This window comes from Diprion similis, chromosome 14, assembly GCF_021155765.1.
Source record: "Diprion similis isolate iyDipSimi1 chromosome 14, iyDipSimi1.1, whole genome shotgun sequence".
In the NCBI taxonomy this organism is placed as follows: Eukaryota; Metazoa; Arthropoda; class Insecta; order Hymenoptera; family Diprionidae; genus Diprion; species Diprion similis.
The window spans coordinates 5,513,552-5,534,715 of record NC_060118.1 but is presented as its reverse complement, the minus strand read 5'-3'; the positions used below and the strand labels follow the sequence as shown (position 1 = coordinate 5,534,715).

The window sequence follows — 21,164 nt, the reverse complement described above, 5'->3', positions numbered from 1 at the left end:
TATATACATATCATCTATGTAAACTCCTGCATACATAAAAAGGACATTCGTGCAAGTTTCATGTAAATCCGTTCGCTAATTCCTAAGTTCATCGGTAGAAACTCAAAATTTGATTCAGTTTTTGAGATACATTACAGGGTTCGTACGCACAGGGAAAACCTGGAAAAGTCAGGAAATTTCGAAAATAACACTGGAATTTTGAGCATGACGAAGAAATAAACTCGTTCGTATACAAAGTGTTGTCGATCTTAAAAAAAAGGGTTGCGTTCAATATTTTTTTTCGTCGCAGCACTTCATACATTCTGTGTACATATTACTTAATACCAAACTTTCGTTCGCTTTTTTCTTATGTAAAATCATAGGCTGTTGCTTGTAAATTAGTTAGTTACTAGATAATATTGAAGGTATTAGTATTAATGTGTAAAAAAATGTCATTAATCAGCGGCATATTTGACGAATGACTAAGTACTGCAAAAATTCTTCCTTCATCTGGAAAAGTTGGGAACTTTTCAAAAAGCATGGGAACCCTGCGTGAGAAATTCACGAATAATTGAAAATCTAGGAACATGGTTATTCTGATTTAAGGAGCCACGAAATGACAGGAATTATTTAAAAACATGAAAATATGTAACTGATCCAATTCGGTGATACAAGATTCTGCATAGGATGATGGCAGAATAAGACTAGTATTTTTGTCCTAACCTCCGCAATCTTCAAAGAATCTTTGTTACACTTCAATGCAAAAGCAGTAATAATGCTAAATGATGAATGAATAGTCATTTGGTTATTCGGTTATTGTTAACCAGACTTCAGTCTAATTTTTCCTTCAGAGCTTTATTTATTTTGCTTTCATTACTACAGATGTGACTTCAACAATTGTTCACCTCTCATTTATGTGCTAATATAAACTAAATTGATAAAGAATAAGATTACAATATAATTAGAACGATAACAAGCAGAAGCTGTAATTGTGCAAAGGGCGAATAATGTTTTGAGGTGTTTAATTTGCCACAAGAAACTGAGAATGAGTTGCAAAAAGTTGTCAAAGGCTTTGTCAGCTGTTAATCAATCTTCTTTGTCATTGTTCGTACGGAGATTTATGCAGGGATGATCTTTGAATGAACCGAGTAGATCAGGATTCGAGAGGAAGAAGCTGAGAAGATGAGATTCATGAGCATGCAATCAACTGACGTTGGTACGGGATCCTCGTACTTTAATAGCCTTAAGGTGGCGTGATCAAGAAATCATGAACAGTGGAATATACTAGGATTTAAATATGTAAAAACTAATGATTATATTGTTCCGTGTGCAAAACCTTAGACCGAATCACCGAAAAAATAATACAAAGAGAAAATATTAAATCAGTGTCGGTAGACTTATGTCGCAGTAATTAAGATGTTTTTGAAAAGTAAGTACCACCAAAAAATGAGGGTAGGCTTCTGTGTTTTATGAGGATTCTTATCTCATAGAAAAACATTACGACATCGAATGGTATAAAAAGACATTTAATTTCGAAATAAAAAAGTGAGGTTACGTTGCGTGATTTGTGTACATTTTTTTTATGAAAAATTAAGGCTATGTACGTGTGAGACAATCGAATAATTTTTAAAACAGTATTTCCTGTTCCAGTCTCTGAATCAATAAGCATTATGTGCTTTTTTCAATGTTCAAAATGAAATGTACTGATAAAATGGGTGAGCTTGCTCGGTCGGTAAGAGTAGGTGCACTGTATGACCATAAATTGGAAACTAGGCTACAGCAGCAAAGTGCATTTCGTCGAAGTGAAAACTTTCAGACGCGAGACTTAAATATAATTTATGATGGCGTGCAAAAAAGGGAGAAGAAGAAAGAAGAGGAGAGGAGAGGAGAGCAGAAGAGAGGCGAGCTTGCATCTCGTCATCAAATCGTTGCCTGAGGGCGCCTTTTAAAGATGCGGTGTTCTGCTCACCTATAAGTTCAATGTAATGATTGAATATTCAGTCCTTGATTTAAAAAATACGTTTTAGTCATTATCATTTGACTGCATAAGGAATAGCAAAGTTTCGCAGCGTATCAGGGGCAGTGGAAATTCGACTGTTGATCTGCCCCACAAAACTCTCGCCGGACATGCAAATTTGCATTATTTCAACAGTGTATTATGGATCTAAAGAACAGTTTAATTTTTATGACCAATGAAATCAATTCGTCTGATAATGAATCTACGTCAAACATCATATGCATTATTTCTATAACGAACTAATTATGAAATGATAATTAATAGATTCATTTCTTTATAGTAAATCACTTGAAACTGATCTATTTTCATAATATTTACACAAGTATTACGAGTGAAAAGTAAACCATGAAAAATTCAATTAACTGTAAAAGAAGTCAGTAATGAATAAAAATGTTTGATCTTGTTTTGATGAATAGCAACAATTTAAAGTTGACGGATGAATTTTTTTCTATAACAACTTTTGTCTCTGATCAATCTGTTCTTTTTGCGATAAAGAAATTTGTTGCGGGCATGTTGCTGATCTTCTTAGAAAATTAGTTTCGCAACTCCGACCCGACCCGTGCAAAACACACACGCACACACATTCTCCAATGCACAAACTTTTCCTGAACTTTGGCTAGAATATTGTATGAGAGAATCACAGTGCTTACAGATTATATGCGAAACTCACTGGGGTGAATTATTTGAGCGAGCGAGCTTTGGCTCGCAAATTTTAACGAATGCCCAAAGTACCTTCTCCTACAGACTATTTGGATAAATTCGCACGTACCTACACGTTTAATGAAATCCGGTCCAGCCGGCTGTATAGTCTATGACTCTAAGCCTTAGGACCAATGTGTGTGGTGAAAAACCTTTTGAACCACCTTATTTGTACTTCACTTGCCCAAGCAGGCCAAAATATTATACCTATAGGTATATGAATATACGCACTGCTTTGTGCGAATACAAACTCGGAACTAATTTAACAATTTATACCCGACCCCGACATCCATAACTCAGTTTACCCTCAGTTCAGCAACTTGAAGTAAATTCTAATTTCATCAGCAAATAATACCTCAATTGTGGGCAACCATTGCCAAATATGATTTTTAGTCATTTTGAGGTACGTATAAAAGTTTAGACTGTAATCCTTGAGTAATCACTGAACACGACTGGACAAAGATAATCGTGAAAAAATTTGAAACGTTTTTTGTAACATTTCTTGATTGGTTGACATAAAACAATTAATTTTTCGCAATTGCATCAAGTGATATAAAAGCTTCAGAGGCCACCACGGGTACTAGAGTAACGTAGAACGAAAACCTGCAAACGACAAGACACGAAGTATGCATGACTCTTCACTTGCGGGAAATCCAAAAGCCGGTATCATTTTATATCTTGGTTCTCCAGATTTCGTGCTTCCATGCCTAGTTCTTACCTCTTCATACTATAAAATGAACGATGAATTACATCGAGTGTTCCTAACTACTACATGTTCCTGACTCGTTTTCAATGAATTATTCTTCTTCTTTGGCCGAGTGTGGAATCGGTGAAACATTAAAAAACCCTGTGATTCAATGTTCATTCAACTTCTCGAAATATTTTAAAATTCACGAATTGAATGGATTTGATAAATCTCAGGAAAAGAGCAGATGTTATAAAAGCAAGCGGGCAAACCGAGCTTACGCAAGTGCATATATCTCGTGGACATCAGAGGGAAATCGAATAGAAAAATAGAGAAAAGAGGTAGATGAGAATCGAGTATGGAAGCTGGAATATATAATATGTATGCCATTGGGAACGCTCCAGTGAGCTAAGTAATCCATTACAAAAATTCATATCGGCATGGGAAGTTGCATTTTCATCTTTGTACGTACGTTAAATTAGAGTTGAATTTCCTATACCTAAAACGTATGTATTTCGCGATGGAGAAGGTATATGTACTATTGGTATACCGAACATCTTATGTACCTTAAACCTCGGCGACAGAAATTTGGGTGTATTGTTGTTCTAGCACCGATATGAATTATTATCAAATGCATAGCTGACTGCAAATCTGGCTCAACAGCAAAACATACGTGCATGAATGCAGGTTGCCAACTGCACGGCTTATCATCTCTGCGTCTTCTGAGGTGGAATCTGGCTCAGTGAAACTTGTGCCTCTCGGTAGGTCTGACTTATTAGTGCAAAGTCTACGCGCATAGTTCTGAAATCCAGACTCCAAACTCCGAATTCCCGACGTACTTCATCGCATGGTTTTGGAACTGAACACCATCAATCAGAGGCAAAACTGTACCAGACGCTGAGCTATTAAGCCCACTCCAAACGTTTCATTTTACTATTGCGTTCGAAAGTTAAGGTGCTTATTATAAAGACCCGTTGTACACCTCGAAAATGCGGGGATGCAAAACTCCTATACCGCTTAAGCGATCAGAGTGAAACTTGGGCAGTTAATACCTTATTTTGGCAAAAAGTGGAGCGTCTTTTTATTTTTTCAAAATTTTGAAAAAAATTTTACACATTGGTTACCACTCACAGAAATTGGCCAAATTTTCACAGTTGCACTGAATGGATCGACCTATCCGGTATGATGCCACTCGGCGGTGATAAAACACACATTTTGAGCCCAGTCCCATGAGATTTGATGGTGAAATGACGAAATGGCAGCTGATCTGGTTTTTGATTACGAAGAACACCGAAATCTCATTTTGGCGACATTTGTTACCGACATTACGCGCATGTCGGTAATATATGCATGTAATGTCGGTAAAAAATTAGGTCGATCTATTCAGTGCAACTGTGAAAATTTGGCCAATTTCTGTCAGTGGTAACCAATCTGTAAAATTTTTTTCAAAATTTTGAAAAAGTAAAAAGACGCTCCACTTTTTGCCAAAATAAGGCATTAACTGCCCAAGTTTCACTTTGATCGCTTGAGCGGTATAGGAGGTTTGCATCCCCGCGTTTTCGAGGTGTACAACGCGCCTTTATAAGCACCTTAAGGTGAGTGTACCAGTTCCTACCAGTTGTACCCTGCCCCAATGATTGGCCTTTTGTTGGTTATATGTGTTTAATCCTTAATTCTAAAATTACCAAAAAATAAATTTCCAGTGCTTAACTCTCTAGTAATTGGTTTTAGCCATTCAGAAATTCACAATTTGTGCCGTCAATTTGGAATTCTGGAAAATAAAAAGGTCAATAATTGGGTCTAAACGTGTCAATAACTGGTTCACTTACCCTAGAGCTCCTCATTTCTCTCCTCAATTTTTTATTGATCAGTAGAAGGCACGATCTCTAATGCTTTATGCATGATCAGCCTGCAAAGTCAGATGTCATTGTCAAGCACGATGTTCGTTCGATCCAAGGTGTAATTCGGTTTGATTCTCTTATTAGGATTCTTACTTTCCTGAGCATGATAAGCCAATCTTGACTTAGATCGAAACAGAATTTCAGAGAATTTCCGCATCGTCATTTGATCGTCATGAAATCTCAGACACCTAATTTTTCCCCCTGTTCACAGTTCCGTTCTTGAATAATGTACGTCGGAGAAACTCGATTCAAAGAACACCAACAAAGCGTCAAGATGTGCAATCGGTCAAAGTCAAGATTGGCTGATCATGCATGGGAAAAGGAACAACACTTCCATTCGAGAGCAGCCACGGTCCTTACACCAAGGAAATCGAACCCAATTATGTACAAGGTCACATCAGCAGCGTTCACGAAAGTGATCTAGAGCGATGGACCTAGTACAACCGCTTCGAAGGACGGGTCAAAAAGGGTGACTTTTCTTCCTTTGATTCTCTATAAATTTCTAATATGCTTGTAAAGGTCTCAGCCAAGGGACGTCGGGATAAAAGGTGCCTGTCTATATTGGGTTGGATGTCTTAGAAATCCATCCAATGAATCATTACTTCCACAGTATTGCGAGGAAAAGGATTCCATTAATGATTGATTCGCAATATTGAATTATAGAAGAAAAGGGATGAAGCGAAAATCAGTGTTGCAAAGTGACGTGGGTATATCGTCATCGCCACGAGCATCTATTTGAACCTCAGGCAAGAGCTACGTGAATTGTTTAGATTTGATGTATTCGAGATAGAATCGAGAGCAATTGGAATCTTCGGAGGAAATGGATAGTGTTTGTGAGTGATATTGGGTTGGAATTAGTGGAGCTGTGTTTGAGGCGAGGGTGAAATTCTCGTTGCGGCCTTTGGTTATACAATTAATTACAAACAACCGACGGCCGATAGTGCATCGACTCAATAAGGACGGGTCTGTGATATTCACTCCAGGTGCGCCTGGTCTTGGCTAGATAATTGGTTGAAAGAGGTATCGAGGATGCATCTTGGGGTAAGCAGTTCTGGAGATACTCGTCAAAACAGAGAAATGATACAATCAAGTCTCAACAGTTTGGTAAAAGAGAATTTGTATTCGAAGAAAATCATGAAAATGGACGAACAGTGTGTTTTTGGCACTGATCAGTACCACAACTGTGTATTTGCCTGAAGTCATTCACATCTAACATTTTTACTTAAAACCTTTAGCTTCAAAGATTTGTTGGAATTCAACGAGACATCCTGCGGTTAAGTTTAACTTGATCGATTTTAGTCACACTTTTCAAACTTTGACGAGTCGTTTCTTGATTTCGATTCTCTTGTTGGCTCACAGCTTTATCTTTACTGAGGCATTGACGTCGTCTGCTCCAAGAGCAGAGCCGTTGGACGTAGTTGATATTGCATTAATGAAGCAATGGAATATATATTGATGTTGGTAATAGTCAAGTCTGGCCCAGCATTGGGATTACAGATACACTGGAAACTACGGTTTATTTATTACGAATGGATATGTGTGTTGGGTAATGTAGGATAATATACCGAAGCCCACTTAGTACGTGGTCACATGAAAAGCGTAAGATACGACAATTACACCAACACACTCATGGAAGGCTAACCACTCGATGGTCGTCATACATAACAACGAAAATGCTGGTATACACGACCGAGTGTGCATACGGATTAGGCGGAAAAGGCGAGTATATACCTATACGAAGCATCCGGAAGTGATACAGAAGGCTTGAGCCGTAGCCATAAAGCTCACACTTGTGGTATCACAGATATGCATATGGAGAATCCCAACCATTTCGACCCGGCCATGACCACTTCAACATTTTCAATTCCATTTTCCTGTTGGTATTTAATACCTAGCGCATTATTATAAATAATGCTATTTGCTAGGTTTCATATAAAGAAAGACACGGTTGCAATTACCGACCATGAAATCTACAGAGTAAATGCTTTGTAAGAAAATTAAGATTTTTTGCTTAATAGAGCGAAAATAGGCGTGCGTTTATAGTTTATGTAATTGTAATTGTAATTGAGTAATTTGAACCGAGCAGAAAAAAGAACAAAAAATACTGCTGGAAAGAAATCAACATGGGTCCCAAAATCCCCATCCTGGTGTTTTTTTCTTTTTGAAATTTTATCATCACTTAAAATTTTGTAATGAAATTAGCAAAATTTTTCATCATTCAATTTCATCCTTATATCCCAAACTAGACGCACGTCCATCTTTGATCTGCACTCCAAATTTCGGTAACTTTAAAAAAAACTTATATTGTAAAATCATATTAATAACGATTACAGTTTGTTGTATAATTTTGAGTACCGGTTTTGTTTTTAAAATGGAAATCTTTTAAATCGTGTTTTTAGGATATATAAGAAGAGAATAATGTTGAAAATTTTGAGACTTATAATTCAGCTGGTTTAGCTGAAAGTTGCAGACTCAAATTTTTATTTCGTTTTAAAATTGAACCTTTCTTTTTTCAAATGCCTTACGAATAGTTCAGGCCTAGAAGAATGTTATTCGCAGCAGAAAAATCACACAATCATTAAATAGTACCCAATTAACCCAAGGTGGTCAGATTTTGAACGACCAAAATCCAACTAGATGACAATGACTAGTATCATGGGTTTCTAATATAATAGTAATAAAAAAATCAATGTTAACCAATGTGATTCATGCCAAAATTGTGCAAGTTGCTGACTAGTGCTGAAATTACACTGAATAAAATTTTGCCACCTTCATTGTGTTTCCGTAATTTGTTTGTACTGCGGAGTGGTTCACTTGACATGAACACAGTACCTACAATGCTTCTGAACGTTGAAAACTCGAAAATGCGACAACAGGTTTTGGTTTGGACTCCCTCGAGTCACTAATGGAAAATGAATAAGAAAAGGGGAACGGCAGAAAAAAGAATTGAAGTGAAAATATTTCGTGTATTATTTGTTTTGTATAATCGTAACCAATTTTGTTGTATTTTTCGTCAATTTTTTACAAGGGGTTCTTGGTTGAAGAAAAATGAAAGCATTTCAGAAAACTTCTATAGAACGACTGGCTGAAGGTAATTTCTCATCACATTATTGTAGAAGTTAACCAATATTTTTACGCCTAACCATGCGAAACAACCGTTAAGAAACTGTTTTAGGCTGTCAAAAGGTTTTCGATAAGCTTAAAAAGCTGAATTTTTTAAATACTTTCTTCAACTTTCGAGGGTTGCAAATTTTTACTCATATTGGATATTTCAAATTTCATTTGAAATTAAGAAATTTTTAATCTCAACTTTTTTTTCGTCAAACTACGAGTTATACCTACTCGATTAAAACTCAGATATTATCGATTATCGTATATATTTGTATAAAACATTCTCATCAAGTTTTAAGAAAGGTATCACATGTCGATCTCTCCGATTTGAGTTGTTTTTTACATGTTACAAAGCACTAAAAACTAAGTAATAAGTATTTTTTTTTATCTGTCATTAAACACTTTACGAGGGTGAAACCACCCTTCAAAGTAAGGCATATCAAGGGGCGATTCGGTAGTTTCTTCCTTTTAATTGAGCAAATTACATTTTCCATTTCTTGTTATGAGAAAAGTTTCCCCGTCGAATTGGTTAAAAAATATTATTTTCTTCTGGGTAAAACTGCTAAATCGCCCCTTGACATGCCTTACTTTGGAGGTTGGTTTCACCCCCTTAAAGTCTGGAATGGCAGATAAAAAAATACGTATTGCTTAGTTCTTGTCCGCTATAACATATTAGAAAAAAAAACCACAAATCGCAGAGATCGTCTTGGGTTACCTTTCTTGTAAGAAAACGTTTCTCAAAGTTCGACCAGTTTTGAAAGAGGATCAGGATTCACTCAGGTCGATTGTACGTGGAATGTCTCGAAGATATGTAATCTTCTCGAATAGCTAAGTACACAACAACTACACTTGAAACTAAGATACATAATTGCAAGATGAAGTTGTTATTCTTTTCAGGGGTTTGGTTAAAGTCGTTTGAATTTGAGAATATTTACCCTAGGCCACGAATGTATAATATAGATATAACTACTCTGGATACCCTTTTAATTGCCATCTAAAAGGATACCCACCACCACCACACGGTGTTCGCTGGGGTTAAGAAAACAAATTCTACCCCTTATTAAACCTCTGATTAAGTTTCCAAATTGATGACATTCCAGGGTCTTCGTGCATATTACGAAGGGAAACTCGGGTTAAATGATGCGGGAAACCGCAGGATCAAGCCGGTCGTGCTCATCCCTTGGCGCCTTTGGTTAGCCTTTGCACAGGCGTTGAGGATTTGGAAGACCTCTAGCCAAAGTAGTCGCGATCTTGTCAGATCGGATTTTCAGTGACATGAAGTGAGCGGTGCTGACTGAGACGATCGTTGTGTGTCAGAAATAAAGGTTTTACAGCCTCTGTCGCTCGTTTCATATTCACGTACGATGTTACACTTCCTGAGGTTTTGTTTTGCATTCATTGAAACTCGGACGTGTTTTGTTTTTTCTGTCAAGACACTGCGGTAAGTGACAGATGAATGGACACCTTTATGTGGCATTCAAGGATAACAATGGCTGACGGGTAACAACTGTCACGAGAATATATCACCCGGTACAATTTTATTGCAGAAAAAAATTACTGCCAAGATTCACCGTCGTTTGGGGTTTTCTTGTTTTTTTAATTTAGCACTGATATATGTACCATCTAGATGGCTGATTGCTAGCGTCCTTGGCCTGTATGAGTCGATTAGAAGAAGACAAAATCGACAACAGCGCTGTAATAGCTGAAATGGAACTAACGAGTCACGTGGCTTACTGTGTATGTCATGGCGTTAAAGTGACAGAACTGACTTGGAGAGTGTCATGCCTCTGGATCACGGATTTTTCTGAACCTTTAAGGGGTGTTTCGTCGGCCCAAAATGGAGAAGTTCTGGTCAGTAGTTTCATGCATTGGGAATCTCTTCAGTCCGGTTAAAATTGATTGACTCAGCAGTTTAACGAGTGAAATTCCGTAATAAACAAAATCTTTTGTGTACGTGAATTTTTGTCTTAAATATTTATTTTAATTGTCCTCCCTTAGAAGTTTTACCAAAATCCGTGATCCAAAAATCTGATAACCTCCTTTTGAGTGCATTTTGACGATATACCTAGTGTGTGCTTTCTATTTAGCATTATGGCTGACAAATTTCACGATATCTATACAGTTCTCACACATTATAATCTTGTTCACGTGGCGCATGCATCCAAACTTTCTCGCACCGAACCATGTGACTAAATCTGTTTCTGACAAGCTATCACCCACATGACCCGTTAGTTTAACTTTAACTAGATTCGGTTTTTGGGCCATTAACATTCGGGTTATGACGTATTATGCTATTTCAGAAATAATGGTACACGAACAACAAGACGATGCACTGACTTGTGAGACCTGCTGCAGTTTCACGATCCAAGAAGTTAATTAAAACGTCAACGAATGATGAAACGTTCCTGATTTTTTCACATCTTCTTATATTCCACCTTGATTTTTGCAGTGGTCTTTCAATTTTATTTCCCGTTCATTATAGTATCGTTATTACGATCATTTTCACTACACCTCAATCTTTCACATCGGTGTACTTTAAGCACAATGGACACTTTTCTCCCGTCAGTTTTCAGCGCTCTAATACTCCTTCTTATTCAAATTGCACCACCAATCATCCGCCATTACGTTACCTCGCTATTTGAGAACTGCAATTTTCTCAAATACAGAAACGCGTCTCTTCTTTGACTGCTCAATGGCCTCGACGGTAGGATTCTACGGTTCGCTCTTCTCTTCGCGAACAATGCTTCAACTGTTAGGATATTTATTATTATTTACTATTTATGTATTAACAATAAAAAAAAATCCTTCAATAACTAACCAAAATAAAAAAAAAAAAAAAAAAAAAAAAAACAATAACAACCGTAATTTAGCCAATTAAAAAATAAATCCATACTTATAACTAATAGACTAGTCCAAGGCTAACCATAATTGCATATCATTGTATTTTCACACCACCTGCATGTTAACATGGCATCGAATTAATTGTGTCTTACACTTAATTTTTATACTCACGAAATTATTATGGATAACGCAGAAGTATATTCATAGTCGAAGATCATTTTTTTACTACATCTAGTAGTAGTGATAGTGATGATGATATGGATGCGACTCATTATGAAATCCTCTTAAAAAATCAGGTTATACGAAGAATACCTCGAATAGAAAATTTCATTGAAACGGTTATTATTCGATACACAAATGTAGAATTTCAGCAACATTTCCGGTACGTAATCAAAGTACAAGATGAATCATTATTTTGACATGAAGCAATTTAATATAAGATATTTTATTTCGTTATAGCATGAGCCGCACAACTTTTGAGTTTTTTTCGTTTCAGAGTCAGTGATTGTTAATTTATGTGTGAAATCCATTGTAATTTCAGTTTTTATTTTCACCCGAAATTGAAGATCAAATGTATCACTCTTACTGTCCAGCAATAGTAAATTTAGTTACACAGCTGCGGGTTGAAACTGGCCGAAAATCGCGAGGCTATTAATTGTCACCCGTGAAGTGAGGCAAAATGGAGATTCGCCGATTTAACCCCCTTTTGGCATTTCAGACCGCGGTCTCAAGTTCTAAGAAATAGGTGATCGGCGTTCTCTGGAAAGTTATCTCGGGTGAAATTTCGATTGAATCGCTTCCGGGATTGCCGGGAAAGGAATTCTCTCTCGGAATTCAAGCTGAAACACACTGCATGTGTCCCGATCCCCGAGGTTTTCGGCGACGTTGTCAAAGGTAGTAACGCGGCAACGTTTCGCTCGTCGTTTTTACGCAGATCCTCACAGATCGAGTTAATGTTGCCCGGGAAAATCCGGCTCAACGTAGCTTCGCTAATCGCAAGATCAACTCTAACGGCGGTAGGTAGGTGGGTATTAGGTATATACCTACGTACTCTATCGGCAACTCCATGTAAAATCGGACAAGAATTTACTGCGTATTTTTTCACTGGATCGAAATTTTTCGGATGAAAATATCCGTGAGAAAGTAAAATTACATTTTTTTTTTCTCAAAATTTGTCGCTTCTTTCAAGCGAATGTTATTGTAACTTTGATAAAAATAATATGGATACCTAACCAAAAAATTGAAGAATTTCAATTCTTACGATTGGTCAAAATGTTTATACAATTTTTTGACAAAATTTAGAATTTTTCAAAATTGTAAAACGAAATTTAATTTAAATATTCACTCGAGTCTGTGAGGTAAATGTTTTTTTAGGATGGATTTTCGACGGGTCTCGTTTTTTTTTTTTTTGAATGTTTTTGACAAACGAGAAAGTGACAATTTGATTGAATACAAAATTACTTAATTTAAGGCACTATGCAAAATTGAAAAAAAAATATTGCAACACTTTCTCAACGAATGTCAAAATTGGTAAAAAATTGTAAAAAAATATTTCAACTCTTTCGTTTAGAAAAATCACTTTTTCATCACTTATCACTGTGATAAATAGAACTAAAGATTTTTATGATTAAATAATACTTTCAACAAAGTTGAATCTTCTATCATTTTAGAAAAGAAAATATTTTGGATAATTGGATTAAAAAAAAAAACACCGATCTTCTCTTTTCACGTAAGCTTTGCGATAAAAAAGTTTCGATCGTTTGAAAAAATACGGGTTTTAAATACTTCAGAATCCGCTTAGTTTTACGTAAAATCACTCACACATCAGGAGGCTAAAGTTAGTAACGTTAGCGTCACGAAGCATTCAGGAAAAAAATGACTATTTTCCAATTTTGTAGTGACTTTGAAGTCGCTAAGTTTTCAAATTATGAATTACCACTTTGCCTTACTATAATTTACTGCATTCCAGAGATTCCGAATATTAGAAAATAACGACTTTTCCGAAACGTGAATCATTACAATAACTTTATTAACTTCAGCCTCGTCACGTATCCGTCTCAGGTTTTCATAACTATCTCAACCAACTTTACAAGGAAGAACAATATAGTTGGCTTCACGAATTTTCGCTCACACTAAGGATTCTTCTAATGAGAATTACTTTTGGTTGAATTTTTTTTAATTCAGTTTCAAAGAAAAAAATTACGCAGAACAGAAATAATGAGGACAAGTCAGTTTCGTTGAAATACTTTATTTGTATTTTCTGAAAATAATTTCACCCCGAGTTACTCAACTCCACAGCCATTCCCTGCGGCTTTCATCCAGTACTTAATCACCATGTCTAGCAGTTGCAGCTCTCATATTGAGTTTCATACGTAAAAGAGAAAGAGGTAGACAAAAATAAAAAAAAAAAAAAAAAATGAAGCAACGCGAATCTGAGTTTTCCAGACTTTGTAATGACGTGAATTTTTTTCTAATGAGTAAATTTCCGTTGAATTTTGTAACGTGAAATATTTTTAAGGAAAAACCTCGATTTCGAAGCTGCATGACTTACGTTTAACAAATTAATAAATTCAAAATACACACCGTCAATTAAACGTTATTTAAACAAACGATTCACAGCAACTGCGTGTACCAAAAAATTTAATAATTACGAACGATGTTATATGTTTGGAGAATTTTAAAATAACAGAATTGAAGGGACTTTCGCTCTTTGAATAATAATAATCATATTGGTTTTTGTATTGTTATCCAAATTGAGGGTCGGTGTAATACAGAAAGTATAAAAAAAAAAAAATACAAAAACAACGTTCATAAAATCCGATCAACCGAAAAAAATAAAAAAAGCAACGGACGTATTGCTCGAGCCACGTTTGAGCTTGTAGCTTCCGTTAGAGGAAATTACCTTCCCCCATGTATGTACTTACCCACAATTCATACCTAGACGTCCGTATTTTTGTGCAACAAGCAATTTCGAAACGCCGGAACTCTCGCTTTTGTGTCTGTTTATCAATAAATAGGCAGCCTCCGATGCTGCTGATTCTGAAAGTTGAACGAAACCTCATCTTATGCTGAACTGATCAAAACTCCACGGTTATCGCTAAAACAAAAAAAAAAAGTTATCTTAACTGTAATGCCAAAATTATAAATATTGACAAGTAAATATATTTTATACAAATTCGTCTCAATTTCAGTTTTTAACGTCACAGTTTTGTTTTTCTTCTTCTTTTTTTTTTTTTAACTATAAAATTAACGAAATTATTTTATAATAATATTGAATCCAATGTATACTTGGCTATGATTTATTGCGGATAGATTTTTATCTGAGCATATTGAAATCCACATGTAATTGGAAATAGCGCTTGAAATCTAATTTTGAAGTCAGTTTGCGTGTCGAGTTTCGGTTAAATAAATCACAGATTTGCATTGTTCACTATGATATTGAAGACCTAGAAATGTGAAAAATAATCAGTGCAAGAAAGTCGGAAATAGGAATTGAATAAGAAAATTTCACAGGCTTGTAATGCGAAATAATATAAAATGGGTTCATATTTTAGAAGTTGGGGTTTTTCGGTAGAACGATAAAAAGAAAATTGAGATTTTGATTTGAAAATTTTGTGTGAAATTCTGAACTGTGTTTCTGTATAATTTTCTCAAGATAAATCTGAGTCATTTCGAATGTATGTTATACAGTATAAACGAGGAAAGCATTTTGAAGGAAGGTTATGAATTTAAATGACCTCTGTGGACACCTTCAGGATCGAGAGACAACCCTTAATGTCAACGGGTTACGACACGAAGACTGTGAAAGTCGTTGGATCGTCAAACGGAGATGAGATTTCATTTGTCTAATTCGTTGAAATCGTTTTAACAGTTTTATCTTATTTTACGAGATTTAATTTGAATTTGTAACTTGTTTCTATTCTGTTTCGAGACTCACTTCGGTTATCTGATTCACCCTTCTGTCAGAATACTCAAATTTCGATCAGAATTGAATTTTTTTAGTTTTTCTCATGCACCGGTGAGTTCGAAATTCTACGATAAAAAGGAAACTTTGATTCATTTTTGAGGATTCAAAAAATATCGGGTGAATGTAAAAATGATAGAATGCAGATTCGAAAAATGAAACCGAAGTCAATTGACTTCAATTGCTTTGAAAGAATCTCTTCTGAATACGAAAAGAAATATTCAAAATTGCAAAATCAAGTGCAGATAGTTTTGTTATTAAGAATTTTCAAAAGGCTGCTTTATCATCTTTTTTATACGAAAACTGTTTTGTTTGTTAAAATTTAACGAATTACGGCTCATTTTTTTGCTTCGAGAGATCGTTACGAAAGTGACTTTAAATAGTGAAGATAAAATATAGAAAAATATGGACAAAAAAGTGTATTTTAGAAATACGTGCTGCCGTTAAATTATGAAAACCGTCTTATGTTTATACAAAAAGTTCCCTGAGATTGTTTCGCATCGTAAGATCTCATTTCATCGCAAAAACGTCATGTGTATAAAAAATCATTATAAACTACAATCAATAAATTTACGTATTTTTGAAAAACAATCTAAAGTTATTCCTGACACATAACATATTCCTGAACACAACGAGCCTTGTAATCCATCGAATTTCGAAAAGCAATTTAATTTTTGGACTACATAAGAGAGTAATTTGTTACAATAACTGATTTTCCCCCGTTTCATCTTCAGGTTTGAAAGTTTTTTTCGAATTAAGAATTGATTGAAAGATATAAATTTTTTTATTTCATATCTTTCAAAATTTTTTAAATTTGTCAAATAAATTTTCCCATTTTTCAAAATTCGATATTACGAGCCTCCTGTTTTCTAAATCCCCACCAATTCATTGTTCATATGTTCGAAAAAATTTTCGACTGGACCGTAGAATCCACACATCCTTAATTCATGACTACGACAGCTGTGGCAATTGTTTTAGTTATTTCCCAGGACTTTCTAACGAAGCGCAATACTGTGTAATCTGCAGGATACTTGGTGCGATATTAAATTCGTAGCACGAGAAGGACGGTCCAGGATTTGAAAGGGAAATTTTTGGGTGCGGTTTGCTCGTAAATTTTTCCTCGTTGGAGCCCCGGACTATTTGAAACGTTTAACTCTGAAGTCCGAGAGAGGCATTTCTCGAATGCCTAGCTTTGATGTGTAGGAGGAGTCGAGTGGCGGTTACCGAAAGTAATTCTGCGACTATTAAAAAAAAAATAAATAAAAACAAAAAGAAAAAAAAATTGAGGATGAAAAATCACCGTGAAATTTAGGTGAGGGAGTTTCATTAGCGAAAACGCTACCCCTTCGTAATTAATATTACGCACGTACTCGTGACCACTTTACGACTGTAACTATGTAATAAAATACTTTGGACTGTAAAATACGCTGATAAAACTTCATGTCATCGAACATGTATTTAACTAAATGTCGAGCACGTTTTGCGGGCCGTTTATCTCAGCAATTTAGTAATTCAGGACGAAATTTTTTTTGGAAGCTCGGGTAATTACGTATTTTAGATAAACTTTACTCACATTGCTTGATTTACTTAACAAAATGCTATATTGAGTATTGAAAGAAATGTGAAAAGATAATTTTCAGCTGAAATAAATATCAGAGAATTGTAATAAGATGTGGAAATTTTCTGAAACTTGTCTTTTCTGAATGGTTAAAGTCTGTGAACAACCTTCACAATTTATGCTTCAATTTTCTTTTTACAATTTTGGATTAGTCTCTTTGAATGGAATGTTCCGAATGAGCGGAAACCATTATCGAAAAAGACTCAGACTGAATTTTCTTGAAAATTATCAGGAATCCCACCGCTGCCACCAATTGTTACGGGAAAAGGATCTAGTATCGATAAGCTAGTTCTATGCTACGGAGAGTAGAAGTAAAGGGGACTATCTCTGTATATAGAAAGGAGTGTCCGTAAAGTAGAGGGAAATTAAGATGGCGTCGCTGTAGCCATTTCCACAAAGTGCCAATCAGATTGAACCCGATTGAACTCTGATTGTGAGACACCAATCAGATTGTTTCCCTTATTGCTTATTAGCGCCATTTTGGTGACTTGTTGAATCACTATTTCCTGATTTTTGGCGGACATTTCGTTAGTTGAAAACCCATGTAAGATACTTCTCCCTCCCTCTACCCTCCATATTCTATGTTCTACAGACTCGATTCGTTGAGATTTGAAATTGGAAGTTGGAATTTAAGTCGACTGGTTGACTTGTTGGAATATGGATAAAACTGTACTTGATGAAATTTGAAATAGAAGTTAATTAGAGATTAAGTGTATGAATGCAGGAAATGTGCAAGAATTCAGAATACTAGGATATAAAAGTAATTGAATGAGAGTGATATCGTGGCCTACGATGAGGCCGGATGGAAATGGGAAGACAGGAAAGAGACTATAAGGTTAGATTGGTGGAGGATCTAATTCTATTTCATTGGTTAGATTTGTCAACACCACGATCTCAGTCTCCATGTTTTTTCCCCTGGAATTATTATGACACCAGCGTCGTCCCTCTCACGGTTCAATTTATCACGATTGTTTCTTCACGTCGACACGTCAAAATCTCTGACAATTTTTTCTAATTTTTAGTTAATTTCAATTTAAAGAACGGGTCCCAAAGAACTATATCAAAACCATCTCTTTACCAAGTCTGGTAAGATCCATTTTGTTCATTTTCATTGATGAAGGATTTTAACACATTTTCGTTTAACCTGCCTTGCATATGAGTACCCGGTGCTGATATTATACTTGTTCACGATATAATCTCTAGTCCACACTAAAGCGGTTTCATGTTTAACTGAATGTAAGTTTACGCACTACTATCTTCTCTTACATATGTTTTTTCATTTCTTTTTACTATTTTTTGGCTCTGAATGCAATAACCTTTCAATCCCATTGCATAAAGATATCGTTTTTTTTTTCTTTTTTTTTTTTAAATAAGTGTTGTAGTTTGAGGCTCCCCCCCTCCTCCAAGGAGCCTAAACGTCATTTTATATTTTTAATTCATTGATCGAGAACACCAAGAAACCTCCCTACATTTATCTAATACGGTCGAGAAACAATCTTAGAAGAAAAAGATAAAAAAAAACAAGATTGCTGTCAAAATGTGGGAAGAGTTCGTAAGCTTAAGTAACAGGTAATCAGTGATCGGAAAACATGGGAAAGATAAGTGGCTGGCCGGCCAGACGTAATACCTTTCATCAAGTATATTCTTAATCCATCTTTCAACAAGTCAACCAGGCGACTTATAATCCAACTTCTAATTCCAAATCTTAACAGATCAATTATTTACACCATATATCTAACTGGTCGATACTAGACCCCTATCCTGTGACAACTGGTGACAGCGGTGGGACTCTTGACAATTTTTAAGACAATTGTGTTGGAAAATAAAAATGATGCATCTGAGCCATTTTCCATAGTGATTCCAGCTGATATGGAACGTTAAGTTCAAAGAAGCTAATCGAAATTTGCAAAAAGAAAACTGCAGCATAAATTGTGAAGACTGTTTACAGACGTAGGTAACTTTCTGAAAAACATGAGTCAATTTGAATTCGAAGGCTATGGAAAGTTTAGAGGGTTCGATATGAAATGAATCGTATGGAAAGTGATAGTTGAGAGAGGATCACCTCACTTCGATATCCGCGTAACGATGCGGTTCAAGTATAAAAATACATGCGCGTCGAGGAGGAAAAAGGAATGATCAATTTTCGAGAGATGATCCGATCTTAGGTACCTACTAGGCTCAGAACGAGGAAAGTGTTAGGTTTGGGGAAAGGCAACAGCGTAAACGCGAGTCTGAATTGTTTCACTGATGAGTGCGTTTAACGAGAGTTCGAAGGCATTAGGATGGCTGGTTGGATAAAAATTGGTGTTATTTATTAATATTGTTACGAGATTTTCGTTCATTGAGTACTTAGCTATAAAGATGTCTTTCAAAGACACAAGAATGGCTCAACCATTCACGAGAATTGAACTTTTCCGATTCTTAAACGATCCTCATCATTTTCTATTTTCGGAAAATTTTATTAGGTCGTAGTAGCATCTTTTTATTCAGAAAGGTCTTTAAACTTGTAATTTACTTCGTTTTTGATTTTCGTATGGGATCACTTTTCAGCTATGTTTATAAATTTTCTGAACAATTCAATGGGTCTGGGACTAATCTTGAAATGACTGGGACAAAAATGGAATTATTAAAGATTTTCGGAAAATTTTGCAAAAGATTAAACTCTGAGAAGATTTGAATATTAGTAACTTCAAAATAATTTAATAAGAAATATTAAAAAACGTTTCAAGAAAATAAAAAGGGGTGAGGATCACCCTTTTCGGCACAGCGTTTCATATGTGAGATACTTTTTTTAAATCGTTTATTCAAGATTTATATTCAATTTTTGACATATTGCTGTCATTTTTTCTACTTAATTGGACTTCTAAGATGTCAATATTAATGTTTCAACAGGGATTATGATTATTTTGCGAATATAGTGAGCGCCACAAATAAATATTGACGTATTAAAAATGCATGCTTTTACAGAATAAATGTAATTATGGGAAGGTTATGGTGACTAGAAAAGTGGAACTTCGTAATTTTGGGCTTTTTGGGATCGCTGAAAACGAATCCGACGTCAATATTTTAAATTTGAAGATGGCGCATACAACATGGCGGTCTGAAAGTATAAAAATTGCTCCTATTCGCTCATATTACATCCGTCATTTTGAATTGAAAAAATTTCTCACATCTGACCTCAATTTTGAAATCAGTGACCTTGAGAACCTTTATATACCCGCGAAGTTTCAAGAAATTTGACTGTAAGAAAAAATGTATGCTTCAAAAGGTTCATTTGTCATGGAACGCCTGATATCGATGAATCCTGTAGAGATATCGTTCTATAAAATAATAACGATAACATATTATCTTAACGATCCGTTGAAAATGATCTCCTGGGAATTGGAATTTCAGGCATTATAAACCAGGGCTTGTATTAACTGTCTGGAGTTTATATAGTTGGCAGCTTACCCCGTCTGGCTTTTGACCGTGATTGTATTATTCGAATGGGAGCATAATTCAAATGCTACAATGTTAATCTTACCTACATTTTACCATGGGGCAGCAGTAATACTCTATGGTTTATTCCTCCCAAAGGGACTGTGCAGACTATAGTGGCTGAGCCGCAGAAGAAGCGATCTTTCTTTTTTACGCTGCAGTGTTTTTCCTTGGCTACTTACATGCCATGTAATAAATTCCGCAATAACTCCCCGACAACTTTCCCGTAACTGTCCATTTCCGGGTCGCAAAACCAGAGACACCGGAGCACCAACCAACGGAGGAATAATGCTCAAAATCTATTCTACATGTCTGGGTTAATTGCATCCGGAAGTTAACGTAGTTCCCACGTCAAATTTCCTCCCGGTCATTTGTATCACTTAAGGGATGTCGCAGCTCGTGTCTACCTTTTCCTCCTTTTATTCTCCTTTGTTATAACGCCTGCTCATTTTTACATGGCGGCAATTCGCTAATGGCTGCTTATCTGTCAACCCTGCAGGACCTGGACGAGTCGCGTGATATTTATCTCTTACAATTAGCCTCATCATCAGACTGACGTCTCATGCTGACCAACACTGCAGTCTCGCTTCTGGCTTTTATCAAGAACTGACAAATGAAACGCCGACAAACATTTTCATGTCATTCTAACATTCCGATGTGCAGAACTGCAGTGGAATGAGGTAGGGAAATATTTGAAAAAAAAACGTGAATGAAAATGTTTACGTTTTTATTTAACCCCTTCGCTGTCAGGCGGAAATGAGAATTTCGTGCCAATTTTGGGTTGGAGAAAAATTTTCATAGATTTATTCTACAATTTCAGTATTACGAAATTGAATGTTACTGAATCCAAATCTGAACTCAGATTTTCGAAA

General features: G+C 35.7%; 1 protein-coding gene across 3 annotated transcripts in view; it reads left to right on the top strand.

Annotated features, from left to right (window-relative positions):
* The window catches only part of LOC124414653, a 284,193-nt gene that overhangs the window by 44,003 nt on the left and 219,026 nt on the right, over positions 1 to 21,164 (top strand). For all 3 annotated transcript variants that reach the window (XM_046895664.1, XM_046895665.1, XM_046895662.1), the window contains exon 2: positions 19,783 to 19,789. The gene's annotated coding sequence lies outside the window, so the exon portion shown is untranslated. The remainder of the gene's footprint in view (positions 1 to 19,782; positions 19,790 to 21,164) is intronic.